The sequence below is a fragment of the Galleria mellonella genome, unplaced genomic scaffold (genome assembly GCF_026898425.1).
Source record: "Galleria mellonella isolate WM207_F2 unplaced genomic scaffold, CSIRO_AGI_GalMel_v1 utg213, whole genome shotgun sequence".
NCBI lineage: Eukaryota > Metazoa > Arthropoda > Insecta > Lepidoptera > Pyralidae > Galleria > Galleria mellonella.
This window is the reverse complement of record NW_026442039.1, coordinates 6,773,945-6,787,467: the sequence shown is the minus strand read 5'-3', so window position 1 is coordinate 6,787,467 and position 13,523 is coordinate 6,773,945. Positions and strand designations below refer to the sequence as shown.

Here is a 13,523-nt window from a genome sequence, read left to right as displayed (position 1 = left end):
AGAGACTGGCGCTTGCGGTATGTTTTGAAGAACCTGCGTTACAAGTCACCAGTGCCCCATCTCCATGGACTACACAAATACAAGGCGACCAATTAGTGTTACAATATAGAGATAACAAGATAAATACATTAATAATGTAAAATTCTAAAAAAAAAATTTCAAATCGATGAAATTTTTTTTTCTGAAAAAAATTCATCACTCTGAAATTTTTTTTGAATTTGAAATGCGAACCCTAAAGTAATCACAACGAACAAGTCATCACGTACCCGCAGCAAGACCACCGCCACAACAACACTGTCGCATGCAAAACTGGCACAAATCGAAAAATCAAAACTTTCTTATCCCACGTTTTTTCGCTCATTGTTTTTGCTGGATGCGGCGGCATTTTGGGAATCCAGACATTTACATAAATGCCGAGTGCTCTTTGTGCAGCCGACTGCAGCCGCTATGGCGCCGTGGTTCAACAGGTATGTACGCCCTTACGCGTATACGGACGTATGTTTGGTTTCTTTTATTAACGTTCCGCGTCGAAATTATTATATTTCTATTATATTAGTATATAACTGCCAACTCTACAGTTAACGGTTTTTTTTTTATCGGTGAAAATGGTATGGTAACCGCGCCTGCGCTAACGGGATACGCTAGCGGAGCACCAGTGAAGGGTGATAGATGAGAATGAAAACAGGCCAGTTAGCCCATCATGGTGAATTCATCAGGAAGTAACCATGATAGTTTCCAGGGGGAACCGTGAGCAGGTCGACCTGGTTGGGTATATTGCTAGCAATGGGATTCTCAGTCTCCATTACTAACAATCCCTTTCCCCCACAGTTAACGGTTGATATAATAAACATCATCATCATCATATCAGCTGTTAACTGTCCACTGTTGAATATAAGCTTACCCCCTAAAGGGATGGGGGGGGGAGATAGTCAGAAATGCGGACTACCAGTCCCATTGCTAGCAATATACCCTGTCAGTTCGATCACCACGTGGCCTCCCCTGGAAACTATCGTGTTGAATTCCAGATGTACTCATCACGATGGTCTAACTGACCTGCCTTTTCATTTCCACCTATCTTCTCTCATTGGTGTCTCACTAGTGTACACTATTAGTACGGCCGGAGTTACCATTCCATTTATTTATTTATTCATTATTGCACAATAAAACTTTGTACAAGTTGCGAGCTTAATGCCGTATGTCGTTCTCTACCAGCTAACCATTAGGTAAAAACAGAAAGCGTATGTATTCCATTGTCATTCATTAAAAAAAAAAAACCATAAAGGGGAGGGGTTTTTCAGTAGTTGCCATGCTTGGTGGACGGATTGGTAGCTGCAGTTAGGCTTTAGTAATGTTTTAAGAGGGACACTGCTGCCTATCCCTCGACTGTTTAGTTCCCTTAGTCGCCTCTTACAACAGCCACGGGAAAGGAATGGGCAGAATTCTTTTTTCTTTTCACCTCGTGGTCTAGATCTATCACAGTTCTTGGGATAATGCATAATATTACGTCTTAGCCTGTATATTTAGTTGTATAATCTAAAAAAAAAAAAAAACAATAAAAAAGAACGTTCCTTTGAACTGGAATTCGAATTTAGAATTCACGAGTTTACGTTATTACAGGAATTACAGTCGTTGGTTTGTTGCATACTAGTTGTATTCCACGATTGCGCCTACGTGAAATATTATAATACATGAAGTATCCTATGTAGTAGTTAACAAACATTCATTCGTCCGTCCGTCCATTTATCATATAAAATAGGATTTATTTATGATTATTTATTGTTTTATTTTATCCGTTTTAGTCAATTGAAAAAAAAATTATGCAACTTAGAATGGCAGTCAAGCTGCCGGTCCACCTGATGGAAAATGGTAACCGTCGCCTATAGACATAAGCAGTATCATCCACATAACAGAGTATACTGTTTCGCCCATGATACATCCCAAGCGTTGCCATTCCTGAGGACTCAGGTGTTATTCCTCTATACGCTGTAAATTCACTGCCCAATCCCACCCTTCAAATCGAAACGCAGCGATGCAAACACAACTGCTTCACGGTAGAAACACGAATGGGACAGAGGTGCCCAAGCAAACGACTTTTGTACAGTCTTCCTCTGGTAAATGATTTATATAATAATGATTTCTATATTAAATTTTTTTAATAAAACAACGAATATCGATACCGGTTTTACTGTCATGTAAATATTTTGTTTACGTATTGATTGTTTTACGAGTATATAGGTATATCCTAATTAAATAATAAATAAAACATACATTAAGAGAGTTTTTCAAAAATAACCAGTTGATATTAACTTTACAGTATCCCTTATTGTATAATCGAGTCACACTTAACTGATTCTTTTATGGATACGCGACTTACAGTTATTACATTGTAAACAGTCGGCATGCATGTAATTTGCTGACAACTGTTGTTACAAAAACATAATTTGTAAATATAAATAGTCGTTACATAAGAACTATCCAAAAATAAAAATGAAAATGTATGAGTGAAATTAAATTATTTTTTAAGCTTAATTGAAATTTCCAGACGAAGACTGCATTTTAATCGGCGCTTTATTGGTTTTTTTTTTATTACTTTTTATTAATGATGTGACTGAAAATACATTAAATACGCAAAAAATTGTTTTTTAGCCCAAAAAAAGTATTACGATCATATCAGGGGACAGTTAGTCCACTGTTGAATATGGGATTCCCCTCTAGATTGCCATAAAAAACAGTCCAAAAAACAAACATTTGAGATCGATACTTCTTTTAGATTGATAAATTTTCTTATTTGATCTTTTTATCATCAATAATAATAATGATTAGAGTTAAAAGAAACAACAATAAAGAAAAAATCTGTACTTTTAACTGGTAACGTGAGCTGCCTCAGCTGGAGGGGGGGGGGGGGGTTTCAAGTGAGCGATCAGTCTATTAGCCTATTAGCGCAAAAGAACCAAAGAAACCTACATGACCTGAAGGATAAGCAAGCTGAAGTGGCAATGGACTGGCCATGTAGGTCGAAGAATCGACAACCGATGGGGAAAAGTACTTGAGTGACCTTGTACTGGTAAACGTAGTGTAGTACGACATCCCACTAGATGTAATGACGACCTCAAACGCATTTCAGAGAGAGACAGAGAGAGCAGTGGATGCAAGTGACTCAGGACCGTCACATGTGGCATTCTATAAGGAGGCGTATGTTCAGCAGTGGACAGATAATGACTGGTATGGTGATCAGCCTCTTCAGCTTGATTATTCTTCTATTCTCCTTATAAAAAAAAAATATTGTGACATTGTTTCAGGACAGTCTTTTTACACAAAACATTTAAATCACCAATAGTCAAAAAGAGATTCATTTAGTTTCAGTTTATTACATTTGAGCCCGGGATTCGAACCCAAACAGGTCATCAATCTAAACTCCAGTGGCGCCAACTTTTCACTGACCCTAACACCCTATTCGGATATAAAAAAGCTCCACAAATGCCGCTACTATAAAGAATGGCTTACAAAAAACTGCATAATCCTCAATTTAACTATGTAGTAACAAGCAAATATTAACCTTATGCCTATCGGTATAAGAGTCAAATGGGTAGTAAATGTATTGAATGGCTTTGATAATTAGATTCTGACAGTTCGAAATCGGCAAAGGGGCCGACTGTCAAAAAGTTGGCGCCAGATCAGCGCGTTGTAAATAAAACGTCAAGAAATTAACAATAAGGCGAATTTTGGCGGTTTTTGGTTTATACCGCTTGTTGTCAGGGTCTTGCATATATTACACTAACTATGCCCCATGGTTTCACCTGCGTGTATCAATACATAAAGTATCCTATGTACTAAGCAGATCAGCGCGTTGTAAATAAAACGTCAAGAAATTAAAAATAAGGCTAATTTTGGCGGTTTTTGGTTTATACCGCTTGTTGTCAGGGCCTTGCATATATTACACTAACTATGCCCCATGGTTTCACCTGCGTGTATCAATACATAGAGTATCCTATATACTAAGCTGATCAGCGCGCTGTAAATAAAACGTCAAGAAATTAAAAATTAGGCTAATTTTGACGGTTTATTGATTTATACCGCTTGTTGCCAGGATCTTGCGTATATTACACTAACTATGCACCATGGTTTCACCTGCGTGAATCAACACAAAGTATCCTATATACTAAGCTGATCAGCACGTTGTAAATAAAACGTCAAGAAATTAAAAAGAAGGCGAATATAGTAGCGAAGGTAGTATTTGTTTTATACCGCTTGTTGTTAGGATCTTGCGTATATTATACTAACTATATCCTATGGTTTCACCTGCATAAATCAATACATAAAGTATCCTATGTACTGAGATAGAATATAACCTACCCATGAACCAAATTTACTAACGGTATTAACGGTATACGCGTTCCAAACTGGAACTTAATATCCGGTCAGGGCGCACCTTCTATTAGGGGGAGCAATTAAAAAAAAACGGTATACGCTGGCGGGGAACCAGTGAGGGATGATAAGTGAGGATGAAAAGCAGGTCAGTTAGTCCATTGTGATGAATACACCTGAAATTCAGCACGATACTTTCCAGGGGTGACCACGTGGAGGTCGACTTGACAGGGTATATTGCTAGCAATAACATTGGTAGTCTGCATTAGAACAATCCCTTAAAAAGCTTATGAGAGGTTTGGTATTTTTTTATGAGTAAGGAAGTAAAAAAACATTCATATAATATTAATAGGATTTCAACTGCTTTCCTTGAAGAAAGTTACAACTTCATGATGATATTTTTTACTTTTTTCGAAGTTTCCCATAAAATATGTGTAATTACAAAAATTAATTAAACTGCGTGGTGACAACCCTACACCGCTAGGCAGAAGGTGCTTTGTGATTATTATGAGTCTCGTTGACCAACTACAACAATATTAGACGTGATTCACTGACTTCCCGAGAAGTCATATAACTAACACTTTTTATTAAATTGTTCGATGAGATTGATTCTTCAATGATTTATCGATTAATTAAATCATTCAAAACTTTATGTAATTATATTTTAATAAGTGATAATAACATTTTAATAAGTGATTATTGCGACATAACAATCATAGTTGGACATATAGTATCGCGAAGTTTTTTGTAGCTATTGATATTTTCTTCAATATTGTAGAACATACTTTTGTTCTATCACCAATAGTTTCCGCAGCGCACGCGACGAAAGATATTTTATAGCATTTTTTTACACCTTGAGTTCCGTCACTAAAGTTATAGTAAGGATTCCTAATCTGTTCTAGCAATAAATATAGCCTATGTTACTCAGGATGAATGTAGCTTTCTAATGGTGAAAGAATTTTTGAAATCGGACAAGTAGTTTTGAGTTTATTCATTACAAACATACATACACACAAAAATATAAATCTTTCCTCTTTATACTCGTAATATTAGTGTAGAAAATAAATTAACTAAATTAATTAAATGTATTTATATTAAAAATTAGCCTTTTGTACTTAGTAATAGTTTTTCCCTGTTATTTTGTTAGCGTGGATTCCAGGAGTAGAAAGTCTATGAAATAGACTATTTCTAGATTGTATACCAGATTTTAAGTTTTTTTTTTTGATGGGTGAAGTTGGTATGGTAACCACGCCTGCGCTAACGGGATACGCTGGCGGAGCACCAGTGAAGGGTGATAGATGAGAATGAAAACAGGCCAGTTAGCCCATCATGATGAATTCATCAGCAATTAACCATGATAGTTTCTAGGGGGAACCGCGAGGAGGTCGATTTGGTTGGGTATATTGCTAGCAATGGGATTCTCAGTCTCCATTACTAACAATCCCTTTCCCCCCACCAGATTTTAAGATAAACCTTCTGGAATACAACTGTTAAACCCACATCCAATTTATATACAGACAGACAAACAGACACATATTCCAAAAATCAATGTTTTGGCACCTCATCATCATCAACATATCAGCCTTTAACTGTCCACTGCTCACCATAGGCCTCCTTGAGAGGATTTGTCACTAGTTGCCACGCTTGGCAGGCAGATTGGCAACCGCAGTCAGGCTTTAGAGATGTTTTAAGAGAGACGCTGCCGTCCATCCCTCGACTTCTCTTAGTCGCCTCATATGACGCTTCATATGAATATTCGTTATTGTATTGACTCTTTATAGATTTCTTAGATAATTTATGAATGGGGAAAAGTATAAATTTATAATGATTAAGATAATTGCAAAAATTAAACAAAAAAAAAACATATAGCCCGAAAGATAAGCAAGCTGAAGTGGCAATGGGCTGGTCACATAGCTCGAAGAGTCGATAACCGATGGGGAAGACATATTCTTGAGTAGCGAACGAGCAAACGCAGTGTAGAACGACCCTCCACTAGATGGAGTGACGACCTGGAATGAATTGCAGGGAGTCAGTGGATGCAGGTGGCTCAGGACCGTTCTTTTTGGCGGTCTATGGGAGGCTTATGTGTGGACGGGTAATGGCTGAAATGGTGATGATGATGAAGATAATATGACAATATCTTTGATGGTGCAGATTTCGAATGAATTGTACCGTGTTTACGGTTTAACTTATCGTTTTTGGCAAGCCGTTTGGTCTATACTCTTCTCTTTTCATTTAAGAGTTTCCTCTTGTCGGTGCAACTAATTCATGCATTCTCTTCTAGCCAGCTCTATCCCAAGCCATATCCTTGACCTCCCTATACGACATGACATCTAGTGTTTCTTTTGTCTGTCCCATGTAGTTATTTCTCTTATTATTATTGGTGTATACAATGAGTATATTATATATATATATTTAAAGATCTACGTAGACGGCGAACATAATAGTGCGTGGAGAGAATTGGTTTTACGTGAGTCGAGTGAAGACGTGTGTATTGTATATAGTCTGTTTCGATAGGATTTTTTTTTATGCAACTTAGAATGGCAAACAATCTGAAGGTCCACCTGGTGGAAAATGGTAACCGTCGCCTATAGATATGAGCAGTAGCATGGACATAACAGAGTATACTGTTGCGCTCACGATACCCCCCATGCGTTGCCATTCCTGAGGACTCAGATGTTATTCCTCTGAACCCAGTAAATTCACCCTCAATATAGGGTCGGAAGGGATTGTTAGTAATGCGAAATATCATTTTCATTACTAGCAATACACCCTGTCAGGTCGACCTCCACATGGTCCTTGGAAAAGATGCTGAATTTCAGGTATATTCGACACGATGTACTGACCTCCCATTTCATTCTCACCTATCATCCCTCACTGGTGCCCCGTCAGGGTATATCATTAGCGCAGGTGGGGTCACTATTAGTGTTAACAGTGAAGAAAATTCTATCGTTTTCGAGAAAATAATTGCCATTTAGGTAAATGTGAAAAAAATTATTTGAAAATTTTAACTTTAAATATGCGGTCTTAATTGAAATATTCTCAATTAGCGATGCCACCCGGAGTAGGTAATTGCACAAGTAGACAAAACTTTCGGAAATAATATACAACTTATATTATTTGCTGATAATGTAGCTTCCTACAGATGTAAAAATTAAAAAAATCATGTAGTTTTTGAGTCTATCCATTACAAAACAACAAATATATATCTTTTCTCTTTATAATATTAGTATAACTGAAGTACCTACATACATTTTGTGGGGTAAATTTACATGTATGACATTATATCAAGATTCAATGGTACACATAAAAATTTCGTCGACCGAGTTACCACTCCCATTCCACATTGAGCCGAGACAATATTTGTAACGAAAATATCAAAGTATTTTTAAACCACGTTTTTTCCACGAAGAAAATTTCGTACGGAAATCACAACAAACAAACGCTTCGGAGGGATTGTAAATTTTATTTTACGTCCCTACATACTTAACGCTGCTATGTGTTATTTATCATGTCGGTCGCGCCCTCTGCTGACAAGAGTATATAGTATACTAGTAAATAGTAATTTTTTGTCAGTCTTTTATAATATAAAATAAATATATTTTAGTAAAAAAATATATTTTTGTAAAAGAAATGCACAATTATATGTATATTATAATTGTATGCACATAGCTGCATATGAATGCAAATTTATTAATAATAAACTACAAAAAAATAGATTATAAACACAGATGTCTCCAGCTTTCCCAAGAGCTACAGCATGGGGTTCTTAAAAAGAAGGGTAAAGAGGTTTCTTCTGGGTCGGTAACGCGCGCGTAATGCCCCTGGTATTGCAGGCGTTCATAGGCTACGGTAACCGCTTACCACCAGGTGGACTATACGCTTGTTTGCCACCTTAGTGGTATAAAAAAAAACATTAAACCACAGTCTCTTCAATATCGTGATGGATTTTTTAACTGACTTAAAAAAAGTTCTCAATACGGTAATATGTTTGTTATCTTATAACTCCGTCAGTACTAAACCTATTTTAAAAATTCTTTTACTGAAACGATGCACTTACAAATTGGTTTCACAGTTTAATTATATCAAATTTGGTTTAGTAGTTTAGTTTTTAATACAAAATAACAATTTTTGTCACACTTGAAGCCGTTATTTTTGTGGGACACAATTTTTTAATATATCGATTTATCGACCCAAAAACTCGTCGATCGAAGACCGATTCATTCATCATCGAATTAAGATTGGAGACATTCAGTTCTGAAATCACCTCAACCGGTCAAAGAACTTGATGTTTCATCAAAAAACCCGACTAGACCCGCCCGCGACCATCTACAATTAGATCTTCCAGTCCAGCCAGCCATCTCGTTCCTGCTTATTTTAATCACGATCTTCCCTCTCGCATATCATAATGTGTCATTGCTGTGAGTAATATTGCACTGTCTTATAATGTAAATTTTACGTAACATAACGCACGGAAGGTATTCAGACGTTTGCCAAATGTTATAATATTTATAATATGAGAAATTGTACTTTGATACTTGCGTTGTAAAAAAATATTATGATTCGAGAAAAACAAAGTTACTGACTTTTTTTCTTTTTCATACAACTTAGAATGGCAAACAAGCTGACGGCCCACCTGATGGAAAGTGGTAACCGTCGCCTATAGACATGAGCAGTACCGTGGACATAACAGAGTATACTGTTTCGCCCATGATACCCCCAATGCGTTGCCATTCCTGAGGACTCAGGTGTTATTCCTAATTAATACAAATACTAATTCATATTAATACGGTATGTATTATGTATTTATTGATTGAAAAAAATAAATAGTCAATATATATTCCGAATTGACCAAGATATCGTGTATTAAATATTCCAATTTTTAGATGTGCTTAAAAAAAAACAATGTTAGACAAAATTTATATGAATTACAAGAATCGTTTAACTGAACTACTTATTATCTTGCAGGAATCCATATCACTTGTTATTTGTTCACAATTATTTTGTTTAATTCCACTACAATTAGTATATGTATGAATTTGCCTGAAGCGTGAACAAAATGGCGGTCGGAGATTGATGGCCAAAATGGAAGCTTGTGGAACTTCAGGTATTAATAGTGGTGGGCAATCTTTAAGTGTTGTAAGTCATACATATTCTAACAATAATAATGTACAAATAAAATTTTTTTCTTACATGTTTTTCTTTTCTTATTCTAATTTCAAAGTAAAATAGTAATGTTATTATATGATTGTGTAGTCTTCATTATTATGTTGTTTTCTCATATAGTCACAGTCGTAGAATATATATATATATATATATATATATATATATATATATATATATATATGTAATCTTTGTCAGATCCGTCAGTATTCTACGACTATGACGATATGCAACATGTATAATTTATATTATTTTTCTTAAAGAGAGATTGTATCTAATTAATGATATTATTTAAGTGTGTAAAAGTTTGTTTAGTGTATGTGTAATTAAAAAAAAAATACATATTTATATCTTACGATACGAGTAACCCAGTTTTCCATAAGACGGGCTGTATGCTTGTTTGCGACCGTAGCAGTATCAATATATCTAATATATAAAATTCTCGTGTCACGGTGTTTGTTACCGAACTCCTCCGAAACGGCTTTACCGATTTTTATGAAATTTTTTGTGCATATTGGGTAGGTCTGAGAATCGGCCAACATGTATTTTTCATACCCGTCAATGATAAGGGTGACCCACCCCAAAATATATATTTTTATTTTTTTGACAATTTATTTTATTTTTATTTTATTATAATTTAGCATTGAAAAATACATACAACTTTAAATTTTCATCGTTTTACGATCAAACCCTGTATTTTAATCGCGGTTTTTATATTTCGCAATAAGTGGTAAAAAAACATTTACGGGGTCAGCCAGTATATATATAAAATTTAAATTCAACAATATTTAATAAAATATATACATACAAATTATAAATGCGTGTCTGTCTATATATTCCGCGGTATGTACTGTCGACAGTCATCACTTACATGTTGAAATATATGAGTGAAGTGTTTAAATTCCTATAGAGCGATTCATTACGTTTCCACGCCGCAAAGTATTCGCTATTGGCGTGGCGACCGTAGCTATTTTAATCACTTATAGTTTAATATATATATATAAAAAAAAAGAAAATTAACCTGTCTATATATCTATCACGACTTCTCTTCAAAACAACAACAAACGTGTTAGACATTATCTGTAAATTCGTATGTGGTTGTATGGAAAGCTGTTGTGTGTTTTAATTGGATACAGAGCGACTAGTGTGAGTTGTATAAAGATTTATGTTACGATCTGGCTCAATTTTATGTGGATAATCGAAATTCCATACGGACGTACGGAATTTTGAGTTGCCGAAATTGTCCGCTAGAGGCGCTGCTGAGTTGCGAATACAAATTTTGTATTTTATATTAGTGTAGCGTAAATATTTGTACAATTTGCACTAGATATTCAGAAGTAACGATTTATTAAACCATGTTGGCTTTCAAAACGAACCGCGTGGAGGTCGGCTTCCCAGGGTATGTATGTTGCAAATAATCTAGTTCCCATTACCAACAATCCTCATCATAATTAGATATGTATATTTTTTTAAGGGGTGATAATGGAACCAGTAAGGGACTGTAGGTGACATTGAAAGGGCAGATCAGTTTTTTTTTATGGGTGAAAATGGTATGGTAACCCCCTGCGCTAACGGGATACGCTGGCGGAGCACCAGTGAAGGGTGATAGATGAGAATGAAAACAGGCCAGTTAGCCCATCATGATGAATTCATCAGGAAATAACCATGATAGTTTCCAGGGAGAACCGCGAGGAGGTCGACCTGGTTGGGTATATTGCTAGCAATAGGATTCTCAGTCTCCATTACTAACAATCCCTTTCCCCACGGGCAGGTCAGTTAGCCCATCGTGATGAATACACCGGGAATTCAGCACGATGGTTTCTAGGGGGACCACGGGGTAGTCGACCTGGTATGGTATATTGCTAGCAATTCTTCCCTTACTCCCGGTAAAATGTCTTATGTCAAGTTAATTATTATTCACTAGCTATTAATCGCGATATCGTCCGCGTGACTGGGACATATTCGCCAGGACAAAAAGTAGCCTATGTTCTTCATAGCATATAGTATCTGAATACCAACTTTCATAGTAATCGGTTGAGCCGTTAGCGTGTCAGGAGGTAATAAACAAACAAACTAATTTTCACATTAATATTATTACCAAGTCATCGTTTACATATTTATCAAATTCTATCGAAACTGACAGGTTCTATTTTTTTTATGCAACTTAGAATGGCAAACAAGCTGACGGTTCACCTGATGGAAAGAGGTAACCGTCGCCTATAGACATGAGCAGTACCATGGACATAACAGAGTATACTGTTCCCCACATGCGTTGCCATTCCTGAGAACTCAGGTGTTAATCCTCTGTACCCTGTAAATTCACTGCCATATGTCACCCTTCAAACCGAAACACAGCCATGCAAACACAACTGCTTCACGGTTGAAACACGATCACTTATAATCGCGTCGCATCAATAGCGAATTCAAATACACGACGCTACATTCTTCGACAGTCGGTTAGGAGTTATGTAACATTAATAAATTTCATTCATAAACGTCCAGACCCAGTCGGGATCATATTCGCCGAACTTCGGCTCAGACTTTAAGTCCAGACGGTGTATTTTTAGTCCATGCGATGTTTTTTTCGTCGTCAAGGTATTTTCAGTTGCAAAATACCCTTTCAGCGCACCGAAGTGGGAAAATTCTCAGACGTGAGATGAACTTATAACGACGCCTTTAATATATTTTGTCAGCCGACTGCAAAAAAGGAGGTTCTGTTTTCAATGGTATTTTTTATGTTTGTTTGTTTTACCTTATAACTCTGTTAGTTGTTGACCGATTTGGAAAATTTTTCTATGAAAGAACATACTTACGAATTAGTCGTGTAGAAATTTTATCAAAATCGGTTCAGTGGTTTAGTTTTTATATAAAAATAACTGGTTTGCTCATAATTGAAGTCGATTTTTTTGTGGGACACTTCGCTAAGTCTGAATCGATTTCGATGTTTACTTTTTACCGAAAGTTGCATGAAAGCATGAAATTTTTTTTTAATAAGGTACCAACGACGTTATCATGTGATTTATATATTATAAAAGGTTATAAAATATGAAAAAAAGATGAACAAATTAAATTAAATTTTCACATAATAATAATTTATTTTATTTCATTAAACAAAAGGTTTAATTTTAAAGTAAAATATAATAAAACCGTTATTGTTTTATACCTAGACATTATTTACGAAGAAATGCAGTTTAATTTAGAATAATAACAAAACAAATCCTTAATCTTAATTTTTGTGAACGACATACGTTTGTTTGAAGTATAAAAATATTTACCAAACATTGGTAAATATAAAATGAAATTGTTTACACAAATCAAAAGCAAGTGTCAGACGCTATGAAGTATGTTATTCAATACTAATACACTTATGTCTATAAATACATTTCTACGAGAAATTAATTTCAGATTCCTTACTATTTTTTTTTATACGACTTAGAACGGCAAACAAGCTGACGGCCCACCTGATGGAAAGTAGTAACCGTCGCCTACAGACATGAGCAGTACCATAGACATAACACAGTACACGCATATACTGTTTCATTCTTGAGGATTCAGGTGTTATTCCTCTGTACCCTGTAAATTCACGCCATATCGCACCCTTCAAACCGAAACACACCCATGAAAACACAAAGGTACCCAAGCAAACGACTTTTGTAGTCTCCATCTGGTAATTGTTTTTAATTTATCAATACATTTACGCTTTGTTTCTGGACAGCTATTTTATACTTGTTTATCCTAAAGTGAAAGTGAACATAATTCACTGTCCAATTAATTCATAAAATATTCCTACACAAAATTTATGTGAAAAACAGAATGTTGACAAAAATAGAATTACATAATAATAAGGTATTTTTAAAGATATATATATATATATATATATATATATATATATATATATATATACCTTCATGGATATTTTTTTTTAATGGATGATAATGGAATGATAACCCCACCCGCGCTATTGATAATCACTGGCGGGGCACTAGTGAAGGATG

At 35.5% G+C, this 13,523-nt stretch overlaps 1 protein-coding gene across 2 annotated transcripts in view; it reads right to left on the bottom strand.

Annotated features, from left to right (window-relative positions):
- The window catches only part of LOC113523158 (protein vein), a 114,413-nt gene that overhangs the window by 41,773 nt on the left and 59,117 nt on the right, over positions 1-13,523 (bottom strand). The window lies entirely within an intron of this gene.